General features: G+C 38.4%; 1 protein-coding gene across 13 annotated transcripts in view; it reads left to right on the top strand.

The window, feature by feature from the left end:
- CHL1 (cell adhesion molecule L1 like) overlaps positions 1 to 14110 on the top strand; it is a 217834-nt gene that overhangs the window by 68412 nt on the left and 135312 nt on the right. For 6 of the 13 annotated variants that reach the window (XM_013053834.2, XM_013053832.2, XM_013053892.2 and 3 more), the window contains one exon: positions 1176 to 1213. The exons of the other annotated variants lie outside the window; for them this stretch is intronic. The gene's annotated coding sequence lies outside the window, so the exon portion shown is untranslated. The remainder of the gene's footprint in view (positions 1 to 1175; positions 1214 to 14110) is intronic. 13 annotated transcript variants of the gene reach the window in all.

Genomic DNA, 14110 nt, shown 5'->3' on the forward strand with positions numbered 1-14110 from the left:
AAAATGGACTCGTAGAGCTCCTATTAATATTGCAGGAGAAAAAAGAACTCAGAAGTAATAAGAATGTATAGTTTTTCAAATAAATAGAAAGGGAGAAGTAGTTTTGAACATAATACTCGAATGGAACAACAATGAGAACACTTGCTGGCAATTTACATCTTTGATAACGCATGACTATTAACCTAACAAAATGTGCCTGTCCTATATCATTTCTGCATCGTATAGATGTATGTTGTGGACCTACTATGTGCCATACATTAAGATTGCCAAGGTAAACTCTCACTTCCTATCTTTGAGATTTAGACTTGGGAGCTTTTGGGGAGACGCAAAGTCAATGTTCATTATTTGACTCTCAGAATGAATGATCCTTGGTCTTTTAACAGAGGACATTCTAATTAATAATATAGTCTTGGGGTTGTAGGAAAAATGTGTCATTCTGGAAAACAAAGACCTTCTGTCTCTTTTCATACAGGGCCATTTGCATAAAAGAGCAGACCACGCTATGTGAATTACACTTCTACATCTCCATGTAAACATTCCTTTCCAGTTATTACTTCCTGGTCAGCAATCCTGAGCACTTTGAAGAGTCATAAGTTTGGGTTTTGGGAAAGAACTACAGGGAAATACACCTTCTGTAGTTGAATATTTGCCACTTAATGATGTTATTATTTAGTAGTTGTTATTTAGTAAATTTGCCACTTAATGGTGTTTAATGGAAGCATCATGCCTAATGTTGACTGTGACTACTCTGACTGCCTCTAAGACAGCCATTTCCTCGGTTCATGTACCTTGTGCCAGGAACTGTGTTGATCTCTTATTTGCATGACACACCATTATTTAATTGACCAGTGGTTTGGCAAACTAGCTAATAGAGTAGCCTGCTGAAGTCTATGTTCTGACTCCCATACTTGCTAGTTGTATGGACTTGACCAAATAGTTTAACATTTGTGTCTCACTAACCTCATCTGTAACTGAGACAATGGCGATATTTCCCCGATAGTTTTTTATGAGATTAAATCAGATAATATCCATTAATGCAACACACTGTAAGCATTCAACAAAGTTTGCTATAACATTTATGTAATATCACTTGATTAATATTTGCTATGATATTTTTACATCACTTACTGGTCACCAAAGAAGTATCCTTTTTTTTTATTGTTTTCTTTTTCTAGATAAGGAAGTGGGCTTCACCTAACTTCTTTCATCAAAGGTACTGTATTTCTGAGTTTAAATGCAAATCTGACTGATCTGATGCAAGCACAGAAGAATGATGATATGTGGTGGGAAGAGCATGGGCCCGTGCCTGGATGTTTCTAGAATTCCGTACAATAATATATTATACTCAGATTCATTCAACACCTGTGGGGGGAGGCATGGGAAATATACTGCCAGAATCTTATAAGTATTCACAGTGAAGCAGAAGGTTTAATGAGGTGGGATTGTAAGGTTTTAAAAACTTGATGGTTGCTGTAAGATAGGAGTGGAACCAAGTGAGAGGTGGTAAGTTTGGATCAGCATTCTAGGAGTCTTCTTCTAGAATGGAAGAGATTTCTCTTCAGGATTCATGGTCCTTGAAATCTCTTGAAACTTGATAAAAATAATATGGCTTCTAAGAAAAACAAACAACTTCATGAGGAGAAACAGAAATGAAACCGGTGGGTATTTGAAGTGGGGGTGGTGGTTCTGGGTCTGTGCAGCTTGTCTTCTAGGAGCAGATCATATTCTTAAGGGCAGTTGTGAAAAGGTCTATAAAATCTGCTAAGTTCAGTAACCATGGCCAACTGTGATGTACAGTACCCCTGGTCAAATATAAATGCTTAGGGAAAGATCCTTCTTTCTTACAGCTGGAAGAATTATGTAGCTGAATCAGGACTTGGTACCAAGAGCTGTGTCAGCGATAGGAAAGCAGGCTCTGCTTAAGCGTCTGCCCCATTGGACCTATAGGTGGCGCTGATGGGCACCTTTAGCAAGGACACCAGCGAAGGACAAATGGAGCTCTGTCTTTACCAGGGGCAGCTTTGGAATTTCTACTTGGGGGAGATTCAGTGTCAGCAATCTAATGAGGAAGGGTAGGGGCTGACCTTGAAGCTTTATCTGCCTAGCAGGCATGCTATTTTCACTTAGATTGTAAATTTCTTTGGGATGCCCAGTGGTTGATGGTGATTGTGAAATTAATCCCTTTCTTCAGGGTACAAGTTGGCATCGTAACTGTTTTTTCTTTATAAGCCCTGGCTTTGGTGCCAGTAACCTCAGGATGGAAGCTTGCTTTGTGGTGTAGGAGCTGAAAGCTTTTCCTTTCTTTTCTTCTAGGTTCTTTTGCTGGTCTAATAATTAAGTTGAGCTAAGATAGAAAAACGAATTTAACTTTATACATATGGGAGCCCCATAGACAAATATGAGACTCACAGGCAGTCAGACAATTGAGGCTTGTATACTGTCCTGAGTTGAGAGGGGGTCGGGTTCTGGGCTTCAAAGGGGAGGAAGACAATTCATGAGAAAATGAGAAGAGCACATGTTTGGTAAATAGATATTTGCCCTGTCATGCATGTTAGTCTTTCTGATATTGAAAGTTTCTCTGACAATAACTCTCTCTTTCTGGTACAAACCCTCTATCTAAATTCTTTGAGGCATGGGGTGCCTGGGTGGCTCAGTGGATTAAGCCTCTGCCTTCGGCTTAGGTCATGATCTCAGGGTGCTGGAATTGAGCCCTGCTTCTCCCTCTTCTTCTATCCTACCCCCGCCCCCTTGTGTTCACTCTCTCTTCTTCTTTCTCAAATGAATAAATACAATCTTAAAAAAAAAAATTCTCTTAGGCAGTTAAGGGAGAGGCAAAACAAACAAAAACAAAAACTCTTCCTGAGGCTGCTGGGTCTTCATGGTTTTTAGCTCAGATTAATCCACATGCCAACATGGTACATTTTGGGGTGGTATGTGCTACTGGCCCTCAGTGGCAACCTATCTGATAGAGACCGTGTGGTTTTGCGGCATTAGGGGCTTAGGATGGGATCAAGTTTTATTTTCATTTAGAACAATAAGGTAAGAGCAAATGGGATAGTCTTCGAACACATGTGAGCTTGTTGTGAATTCTTTAACCTATCAGAGGTGGGCATGGATGTGTTCTAAATCTGCAAGGCAACACCTCCAGAGTTTACTCATATCATAACACACAGTTACTTATTCCCATTATAACAAAAATAGGTATTAAAACAATAGTTACTAATCCGAGTTGTTCTCTGATTATCTTAGGATCCAGTGATGTAGAATGATTATTTGAGCACCATCCCCGCAAACTCATATGTTGATAGTATTTGGAGGTGGGCACTTTGGGAGGTGGTTCAGTCCTAAGTGGCGAGCCCCCATGAATGAGGTGAGCGTCCTTATAAGAAAGACATCCGAGAGCTCGCTCACCCCTTCTGCTGTGGGCGGACCCAGCAAAAAGGCAGCTGTGAACCAGGAAGCCGGTTCCCATCAGGCACTTCATCTGCTCCTGCCTTGATCTCGGGCTGCCCAGCCTCTGGAACTGTGAGAAGTACATTTCTATTGCTTATAAGCCACCCACTCTGTGATACTCTGTTGTAGCAGCCTGAACGGACTGAGACATCCAGGAGAGGATCTCAGCCTTCCCCTACTTGAAATGGTAGGAAGTGAGTCTGCTGGGAGCTGGCTGATCGCAGAGCCCGTGCGAGCGTCCCTGTAGCATTTACCGGCATAATTTGTCCTCATTCCTTTTCATATTGGCGCATCTAGTTCCTTGCATTTATTCATCTGTTGCTTCTACTTTATAGTAAGGACTCTGCTCTATTTTCTGCTCCTTCGATGTATACAGCAGGATGTAAAGAAGTGCCTGTTGACGAACTGAACAGCTAAGTGATACCATTTTGGTTAAGGCAGTTTTACTTGGCAGCAATATCTCTTTTTGAAATTATGCTGAGAAGGACTGTCTTGCCATTATTTCCCTGGTGATCTCTGGGCATCGAATATAATGAGAATTTCTTTCCTTGCCCTGGTAGCAACTTCCTTTGCATAAGATCTATAAATTAACCACTGGGAGGTGATTTAAGCCTTAGGGCGGGTTGGGATTATTCATTTTCCTCTATTTTGTGTTCATATTTTAATTCCTGTTTACTTCTCCTTAATGTTGGATGCCTTCCTTAATAAATTTTTGGTACTGAGAATGTTTCTAGTGGCTGATATTACCTTAAAATTATGAGAATTTTTTGTTATTATTTTGTGAGAAGAAAATTAAAACTCAAAGCATGATCTGTAAAATCTCTTCTCTTTACATGATATGTAAAATCCTATAAAAGGATGTTGAGTGGGAATTCATATTTTTGTTGTTGTGGATCCCAAGTTGGTAATTAGAGTTCACAGCTCAAAACATAGAGACCAGCTAATCTTTAGTAAGAGAGGAACAAAATCTTAGTAAAGAGAGAAATAAAACCTTAGAGCCAGAATCTTCCTCAGAAGCTTCCTAAGAACCCAAAGAGGTCAGAGTTCCTCAGCATTACCAGCTGCCCTGCTTGTGTACACAAAAATTTGGAGGCAGGAAGATGAGAGTGGCTTTCTGAAATTGTGCAAATTATGCATTGTTTGTGGTAAGAGTCCCCCCACCCCATAGCACCTTTCCTTATGCAAAGTCAGGTGAAGGGGTCTGACTTGATTCTTTGAACAGGTTGATGTGCCTGAGAGATGGGACCCTGGTAATGTATTCCCTGAATCACTGGTGGACTTCCTGGCCTGTGGCTGTGTGGCTGTGGGCAGGGCAGGAGAGATCTGGGGAGTGGTCATAGGATGGGCCAGTGGAGCAGCTCCTACTTTTACCTTTGGATCCAGCAGGGGTGCATGCAGGTCTGTAGATCAACTAGACCCCCGGAGTAAGTGGCTGGTTGTGAGCTCTTCTTGTGGGTGCCTCACCTAAGGGGGTTGCTAAGAGTGCTGTGACACTCTGGGACGCTTCGAGATCCTTCCGGGATCAGGAGTGAGGGGCAGACATGGGGTGGGAGCGGATGGAGGGGAAAGTGCCTGGGACTGGTGCAGGGGCCGACCCAACGGGCAATCAGGCTGGAAGTGACAGTTGGCATTCCAAGATGCTACAGAAAGAGGAAGAATAAAACAGGAGACGGCATTCTTCTCCTCATTTAATAAATTCCATCCAGCCTTAATTCTGGACAGAAATGAGGAAGGAGAGAGCATTTTGAGTCAGCCTAAATTTTAGTGATAAAAAGTGACATGAGGCTTATGGAACAACAAGATATCCCAGAAGGATGGGAAAGGTGAATTTGGCAAAAGAGTGTTGAAAGCCACGTTTGACGAAAAAAGGGAAATCATTTCAGGCTAATGCTCTACCTGAGGCGAGGATCCTTGATCAACCAATTTCAGCGGGATTGGAGAACTCCACGAGGCCTCCTATTTTATTTTCCCTGAATGTCGACCCTTGTGCCCACTGATTATTTCTAGCCGGTCCTAGGCAGAGAGGTTGTCAGGGAGATTGCAGAAACCTGCTTGATACATTTACCACATGGGAAATTCTCATGAGATGAAATGAAGGGAATTTGTGAGGGTAGAGAAAAACTGTCAAGATTTTTAATTTTGAATGGACATCGGCATCCATTGAAGCCAGGGATGCAGAGCTGCAAAAGCTGATATATTCATGCTAAGCTGTGGAAATCAGGAAACATGCGATATGGTTATCTGACAAATAGATTCAGAGGAGCAATGGAGAGAGGAAAGGGAAATCAAAGTGAACATTGATGAATGTGGGGAGGAGTATTGGGCATCGAGCATGCATCCTGCTTCTTCCTTTTAATATGCATGCTGTGTTTGAAGCCCTCTTATGAAAAGTCATCTTTCATGTTAAGTGGAGATCATGTTTTTGTGACAATTCTATTTGGTAGTCATATCTCTAGCTATTAAAAATAGCATTGTGATAAAACCCTGTTTTGATATCTGCTGACTGAAGTCATATGGTAGATGTTTTCTGCACTGTAGCACGATTTCAACAGAATTGGGGAAATGAAATTTTTATACTCCTAAATAGTGTGCATGTAAATAGTTTTATCAATTGCTATAAATACAGGGGATTCTTATTTCTACTATTTACTTTATTAATGGATTAATGAAAATTAATTTTCATTGTTTTTATGCTTTACCATAATATTGCTACTGTTATTTAAAACATGTTTTCATTATACAAGCACATGTATGCAATGTAAAAAAATATTGCAAGAATTACTTATGCTTTTGAAAGTCTCAGAGTGTGTCTACATTTCTGTTATAGTTGTTGCTGTAATTCTCTTATTACGTCGCTCTTTGCAGAATTTGCACAGACTCTTCTATACTCTTCAAGTCTTAGGAGTACTGACAGACATATTTCCAATTCATAATTTTGTTTGCTTTTCTTCTTATCCACACACAGTTCTTTGTCATTTCTGAATGGACTTTATGATCTTCCACGTCCTAGGTTTAGTAATGTGTGCATTTCTAGTTCATAAATTTTAAGCCTTCTTCCATTATCCTTTTCCTCTTTCCTCTCAGAAACATTTCAAGAGCACAGACTTCTTTTGTTACAAGGCACTATTTTTTTTGATTCTGTGGAAATACAGAAGATGAATTGGATGTAGATTCTCATGTAGCTTATGTAGTAAGTTAGTGCATGAACCATGGCACTTTCAATGTCCAGTAGCCCCAAGCAAAAGAGAATTTTAGGTCTCATAACTAGAAAGACTACAGAGTTGTTTACATTGTGGAAACAAATTATAAGATCAGGTAAGAGTTTCTATTGAAATAGTTCAAAAGCAACAGTCAACACATTTTGTGGCATAAGTTCCAATGATGAACTGACTGCTGGGCTTCTGCTCCCAAGCTGATCTGTCCTATCATTCATTTAGTCATTCTTACACCTATTACTTTCTGAACTCTAAGACTTGCCAGACATTGGTGCTGGGGATATAGAGGTAAGTAAGACAAATTTCTGTCTTTAGAGGAGTTATAGTCTAATATCGGGAGGTAACAAACAGCCCAGCCAATAAAGAGGTAATAAAGTGTCAGATGGTGATAACTTCCTATTAAAAGTGAGGACATGGGCCATTGTTAGACAGGCTAGCCAAGGAAAGCCTCGTGAAAGTGGTGACCTTGGATCAGAGATTTGAATGACGGGCAGCTCTGTGAAGATCTGGGAAGGAAGCCATTCAAGTGAAGGGAGCAGCAGCTGCAAAGCCTGTAGGAAAGTAGGAACTTAGCAAATATTCTAACGACAGTGAGGAGTTCATTGTTTGTTTTCTGTTAGTTTTTGTTTTTGACTGGGTATAAAATAGCTAGAATTTGCTCAGTGGATTTTTCATGGCCAAAAAAAAAAAAAAAAAAAAGAGTTTGCCCCTCCTTTGAGCATATTACTACACCCTCTGAAAGTGGTTACTTTGCACCACCCTGGCCAACAGAGGATTTCTTGTCTAGGAACCTGAATCAATGTGTTTTTAGTTTAGTTGTCTCCTACACAGGTATTTAAGCTCTTTAATTCCCTAGAGGAAATTACCATTCCCGAACTTAATTACTTTGCCTCTGTTACCTTCTTTTTAAAAAAAAAAAGTATTTACTTATTGGAGAGAGGGTAGAGAGAGGAAGAGGGAAAGAATCCCAAGCCGACTCGGTGCTGAGCAGGGAGCCACAGAGCTCCATCTCACAACCCTGAGATCATGACCAGACCGGAAACCAAGAGTCAGACACTTAACAGACTGAGTGCCCCAGGCAACCCTATTATCTCCTTTAATGTTATTCAGCAGCTGGGTTCTTTAGACCTTTATTGTTTTACCATTAAGTGTGATCAATATTGGCTTGGCGCTATATTCAGCATATTAACATTCTTCCCTGTCTGTTCCTTCTCCTATTGCTTCTGTGGATAGAAAAAAAAAAAAAAATCACATATGTTATGAAATTATGTCCACAAGTTTGAGGTCAAGTTTGTATTCTATCATAATAACTCCTTTAAAAATTTAGCCATGTTAATATGGATGCTTTTTGTTGTTAAATTATAATCTTCCTGTCTATTTTTAAACTAGAAGTGGCAGGTGGAGAGATGGTAACATGCATGGATATGTCTCCTAACTACTCCTTACTACTCTTGCCCATATTGTAGTTCTCCAGACTGTACCCAGAGAGTCTTTCTGAAACACAAATCTGACCACACCACCTTTCTGATTAAAATTGCTTTCTGTTTCTTTTTGGGTAAAGACAGGCTCTTTACATGGTTTACAAGGTGTCAATAATATGGACCAGGATCAACTTTGACCAAATTCACCCTCTCTTTACTAGTTCCCATACACTGACCTTTTCTCCCTCACACTCTCCAGGTCCTCCCAACCACAGAGCCTTTGCACGTGATCATCTGTCTGTTCTCTACACTTTCTTCCCTCTTTGCTGAACCAGCTCCTGCACATCCTATATCTCATGTCAATGGTAACTTCACTAGAGTCATCTTTCCTAGGTGGATCAGTCTTCTCCCTCTAAAATTATACCCCTTGCCTCTCCTTCTTAGCATTTATCATATTTTCAGCTTTAACTTATTTGCATGTGTGTCTATTTATCCCATGTGAATTTAAGTTTCATGGCAATTGGAATAATATCTATATTTGGTTATCATTTTATCCCATGGTTTAGCCCAGGGCTTGGCACATGGTAGGTCCTTAATAAATGTTTGTGGTGTAAAGAAACAAAGGTAAATGAGTAAAAATAAATGTAAAAATGAATGAATGTCTATACCAGATCTACTCAATAAAACTTCATTCAATGATGGAAATGTTCTATATCTGTATTGTCCATTATGTTCATCTCTAGCCCCATGTGGCTGTTGAGTACTTTCCATGTGATTACTGTGACTGAAAAAATAAGTTTTAAATTATCTTTCATTTTAACTAATTTAAATTTAAAAAACTATATGTGGCTAGTATACATATATACCATATACATATATACTAGTATGCATATATACCATAGTATACATATATAGTATATGTATACATATATAGTATGTATATCTAGCAGAGTAGCTAGTATACATATATACCATATCATAAAGTGCAAATCTAGAAAGAGTATGATATCACATGCAATTTCTTTTCTTTTTTTTTTAAAGATTTTTTTTTATTTTATTATTTATTTGACAGAGAGAGATGACAAGCAGGCAGAGAGGCAGGCAGAGAGAGAGGCAGAGAGAGAGGAGGAAGCAGGCTCCCCGACGAGCAGAGAGCCCGATGCGGGGCTCGATCCCAGGACCCTGAGATCATGACCTGAGCTGAAGGCAGCGACTTAACCCACTGAGCCACCCAGGCGCCCCTCACATGCAATTTCTAATCCCTGTAAAACATTGTACATTCACACACACACACACGTTAATATTCAAACATATTACTATTTCAATATAAATATGTTTGCTTAAGATAAACCATCCTCAAATTAGAACATTCAAAACTATTAAGCCAACTAAGGCTGTCTTTAAACAGAACAGATATGCCCACTATTCAGACAAGTTACATGAGAAAAGATGTGATTTTCAAGTTAATCTACTTACAATCCTCTAAACCCAGATGCTGCACTGGAATTTCCTGCTATATTGTTAGTTGCAGTTTTTTCACTCTAATGTGAGTTGAGTTCACATTTACATCACCAAATAATTCCCTTCTTATAAGCAGCACATTGTTTGGTTTCTCCTAACATGATTTTGAAAATTTAAATAGAATAATTTTGACCATTTTCAGGAACATTTAAGACATCTGCAGTTGGAAAATTGCTTCCAGTTTGTGAAGTACAAGGTATATTCTGCCTTAATCAATGCACAATTTTTTCTTGTTTCTTTTATTTGTATGAGGATTTACCCAATTCGATAATATGCAAGAAGTATTATTAATGCTATATTGACTTCTTACACTTTCCATATATAAACCACTGTGATCTTCGCAGTGTCTTCATTTTTCATTCTGGTGGACCATGCATATTGCTTATCCTCAGCATTTTTATGAAATAAGAAACAGTATCTTCCATTTCTAAGTAAGCAATGTAGACAGTGAGTTCTGTTAGCATGGACTCTAGTCTTGTTCACCACTGTATCTTCAGTGCCTCCTGGCGCTAGGCTTATAGTAGGCATTTAATTCTTAAACAACTTGTGGCTTGTAATTATTCTGTCCACTTACTAATGATGAAACTGTCCCTTAGATTGGAGAGGGTGTGGGAATCAATGACTGCCCAAGTTTACATAGCCATTGAGTGGTAGGGCTGGGCCCAACTCTTAATCATTGTGTGACTTATCATCTAGTATCATACTAACATTTTATGGATTTATTTTTCTATATCAAAATGATTTGTTATTTAAACTTTATATTCATTGGTCAGATATCCGTTGTCAGCTTGAAAAAATAAATCCATAGTGTATAGGACAGAAGCAGATATCCTTCTTATTTCCAGTTATATTATAGGTGCTTTTAACATATGTATTATTTCTATTGCTGTGTATTGATGACAACAGTGGTTTATGAAAAAAATTTTATCTCTGTGAAAAAAAAAAGTCTTATAAATTATTTTAGTTGCTATGTAGAATGACAAAATTTTGCCCATCATAGTGAAATACTTAGTACTTTGCTGCAGAGTGAGCTAGCAGATGGTTTCTAGGATGTCGTGACAGGGAACAGTGAATACTTAGGGACCACTTGTTTGCCTTTTTCCAGTAGTGAAATTTTGTAATGTATTAGTAGTCTAATAGTTTTTATGTAGTCATAAAAATATTGAATGGAAATTTGAACCTTTACTTGTTGTAATTGAAAAAAAGGCCATTACTGTTATTCAAAAGGATAGTTCTTAGTCTGAAAAGAACACTAGTTTAAAGATAAACTTATGTAAAAGGAAGGGTATGTAAAACATAAACACTGTGAGCAATTATAATGATACTATTAGTTGAGTGTATAAATTGTATGCCAGGCAATTTTCTAAGTATTTTGATTGTTAACTCTTTTAATCCTTAAAACACTATTATTCTGGGACACCTGGGTGGCTCGGTGGGTGAAAGCCTCTGCCTTCGGCTCAGGTCCTGATCCCAGGGTCCTGGGATTGAGCCCCCCACATCGGGCTCTCTGCTCAGCAGGGAGCCTGCTTCCTCTTCTCTCTCTGCCTCTCTGCCTACATGTGATCTCTGTCTGTCAAATAAATAAATGAAAATCTAAAAAAAAACCAACACTATTATTTCTTTCTAGTAGATTTTTTTTAAATGAGAATTCAAAAGTTTATGAGGGTAATTCATGTTCTGAAAACTACTAATAAGAGGAGTTGGGGCTGAAGACTTACTAGTCTCCAAATCTAAATCACTGATTTATACCATTCTTTTAAAAATTACTTAAAATAAATAATCACATATTCATTGACATGTTTACTTTTATAATATATTTTCCCTACCAATCTAAAGTGTTGTGAAGGTAAAGATTATGTATGTTTAATTCACCATTCTTTTTAACATACATATATATGATGTGTATACTTCATAGATACTCAAGAAAATATGTTGAATGAAACATCTTGAGTTCTGAAGGCTGACATCATCAAAACATTAACATTGTTACAGCCTTTCTTTAGAGACTTTCTGGGAGGTTGGGGATGGAGAAGGGCAGAATTTAGCTTGCTTAGAAGACAGTTGGGTTTTTTTTTTTTTTTTTTTTAAAGATTTTATTTATTTGACAGAGAGAGATCACAAGTAGGCAGAGAGGCAGGCAGAGAGAGAGAGAGAGGAGGAAGCAGGCTCCCTGCTGAGCAGAGAGCCCGATGCGGGACTCGATCCCAGGACCCTGAGATCATGACCTGAGCCGAAGGCAGCGGTTTAACCCACTGAGCCACCCAGGCGCCCAGACAGTTGGGTTTTATAAAGTTGGTGGTGTATTACAACTAAAGGAATCCAGTGACTCCATTTTCTTTGACCATGAGGTTTAAATTAGAGGCGATAGCAAGAAGAATGGGAGTCCCAAGGGAAACCTCTTGCTTGGAAAGTCTATAGTACAATGATGTGGGAAGGTCTTCCATAGCATCATGGAGGTTAAAGATGATGGACTCTGGTCCAATTCCAGAGTATGTCACTTACTGGCTGTAGACTTGTTAAAATGACCCATCTTCTCCACATTATCTCATCTGAAAGTTGGAGATTTTAATAGTACCTATCTTATAGGATTGCTGTTATTAAGGTTAAATAAAGTACTTGTAAAGTTCCTAGAGCAGTGCTTGGTACATAGTATTTGTTATATAGTATTTGTTACATATATTATCATTTTAGGAAATTGGTTTCTATATATGCTAAGTGCTTACTGATCTTAAAGAATGTATTGAAGATCAGCTTGAAATTGAAGGGTATTATTTGGTAATTAAGGTATTCACAGTCCTACAATTAAATGTTAATGTCCACATGCTAGAATATAAAGGAATTCTGAAGAAAATTTATGTTGAAAAAAAGCAAAATAAAGAACCAGGAGTTAGCTTCTAGTGCCCAGATTGTGAAACCAGAGTTAATGGTCTTTATCTGTATACACACATAACATTAATACACTTAATTTGTCTGTTGGCAGAAGAACATAGCACTGAATCCTGTGTAATTTCTGATTCTCTACCACATTTATAGTCACATATTCTTTTATCCTTTTCAGGACTAACAATTGCTTGCTTTTCAAGCTGTAATCATTATACTTGTGATTTCTCTTACCTTATACTGTGAAAATTATGCAAAAAAGTTGCAGTCATAACTTGCATTTTGTTTTTATATTAGGAATTCAAAGAAAATAAATACCTTTGTTTATGTGACTTTATTTCTCAATGTGAAATTTGCCTATTTTTCTTCATTTCCTCCTATTATCTTTGGCATGGCATTTGGAATTGATATAGAAAAGGCAATTAACTCAGAAGTCAGTAAAGTAAGCTTGTGACACATTTATTTATTATATGATGCCAATGTTTTGCTTTGCTTTTTTAGCATCTATCTTTTCTCTAACAAAGAGTTTTACAGTTACTGTTTCCAGAATTTACGTTTTTCCATGTAACGTAATTATGAGATTTAGTTGCAGTGTTGGCATTAGTGTTTTATTTTGCATGGTACAGCCATTGCGTGTGTGTGTGTGTGTGTGTGCACACGCCTGCGCACTCGTGTGCTGCAAAAAAGCATGTTTGCTCCAGTACTTCCTCAGCTCATGACTGAAACCCTTGTTTTGATTCAAGGAAGAAATAAAGAGCTCTTCAAAATTATAATAATGGATACTTTATTCATCTTCACTGTGGAAATTAGTCCAGGAAGCAAATTAAAGTTATGAGTATCCAAAGCAGTATTTATTTAGCAGTAAGTATTTTTGCTTAGCTGCTACATATTTGAGCCCCACCTTCTATAATTTTAACTTTCTCCACATTTTCTTGGGGAGGGGGGAGGATGGTTTTTCTTATGGCCCTTAGGATATCCCACTGAAATCATTTACTAGTTCTTGCAGTTCGTCCCACAATCCCCACTGTGCTAAGTGGCAACTATTCTGGAAGCTGTCATGTTTGGAAAATACCATGATACCACGAGTTAATTTCATACCTGTCATGAGATCTTTGCATGAGATCCCAGGGGGCCTTTCAGTGTGTCACAGTACTGCAAGCCATTCGTTAGTTCCTTTCAAAGCAATGACCCATGGCCAAGAGATCTTGTCGCAACACATGGCGACACCTGTCACTGGGTTTTGTGATTGGCATAAAATTAACCTGTTTTCCTCTCTGATTTGCTGCTTTTTTATAAGGCCCATAAAAGGGATGAGACGAAATTGTATTTGGAAGCAATTTATTGTAGCTTTAAGAAACATAATGGTAGATTTGGGATATTGGAGCTAATGAGTAGATAGACCATTCCTTGCAGAGGTACACACACAGTTTTTCAGTCAAGGTAATAGTCTGTGAAGTTCTGAATGGCAGTCTGCAAATTTCAGACAGGAAAACGCTTCAGTATTTGAACTTCATCAAGGATTGGAACAAAGCAAGGAATGATGTTGTTTCAAATCTTGTTGTGGAAGAAAAATCTGGGAGGCTTGGGTTTCAGATATGGGTTTGTCCTTGGTTTTCCATG

This window comes from Mustela putorius, unplaced genomic scaffold (assembly GCF_011764305.1).
Source record: "Mustela putorius furo isolate JIRA1106 unplaced genomic scaffold, ASM1176430v1.1 tig00003850_pilon_pilon_pilon, whole genome shotgun sequence".
Lineage (NCBI taxonomy): Eukaryota > Metazoa > Chordata > Mammalia > Carnivora > Mustelidae > Mustela > Mustela putorius.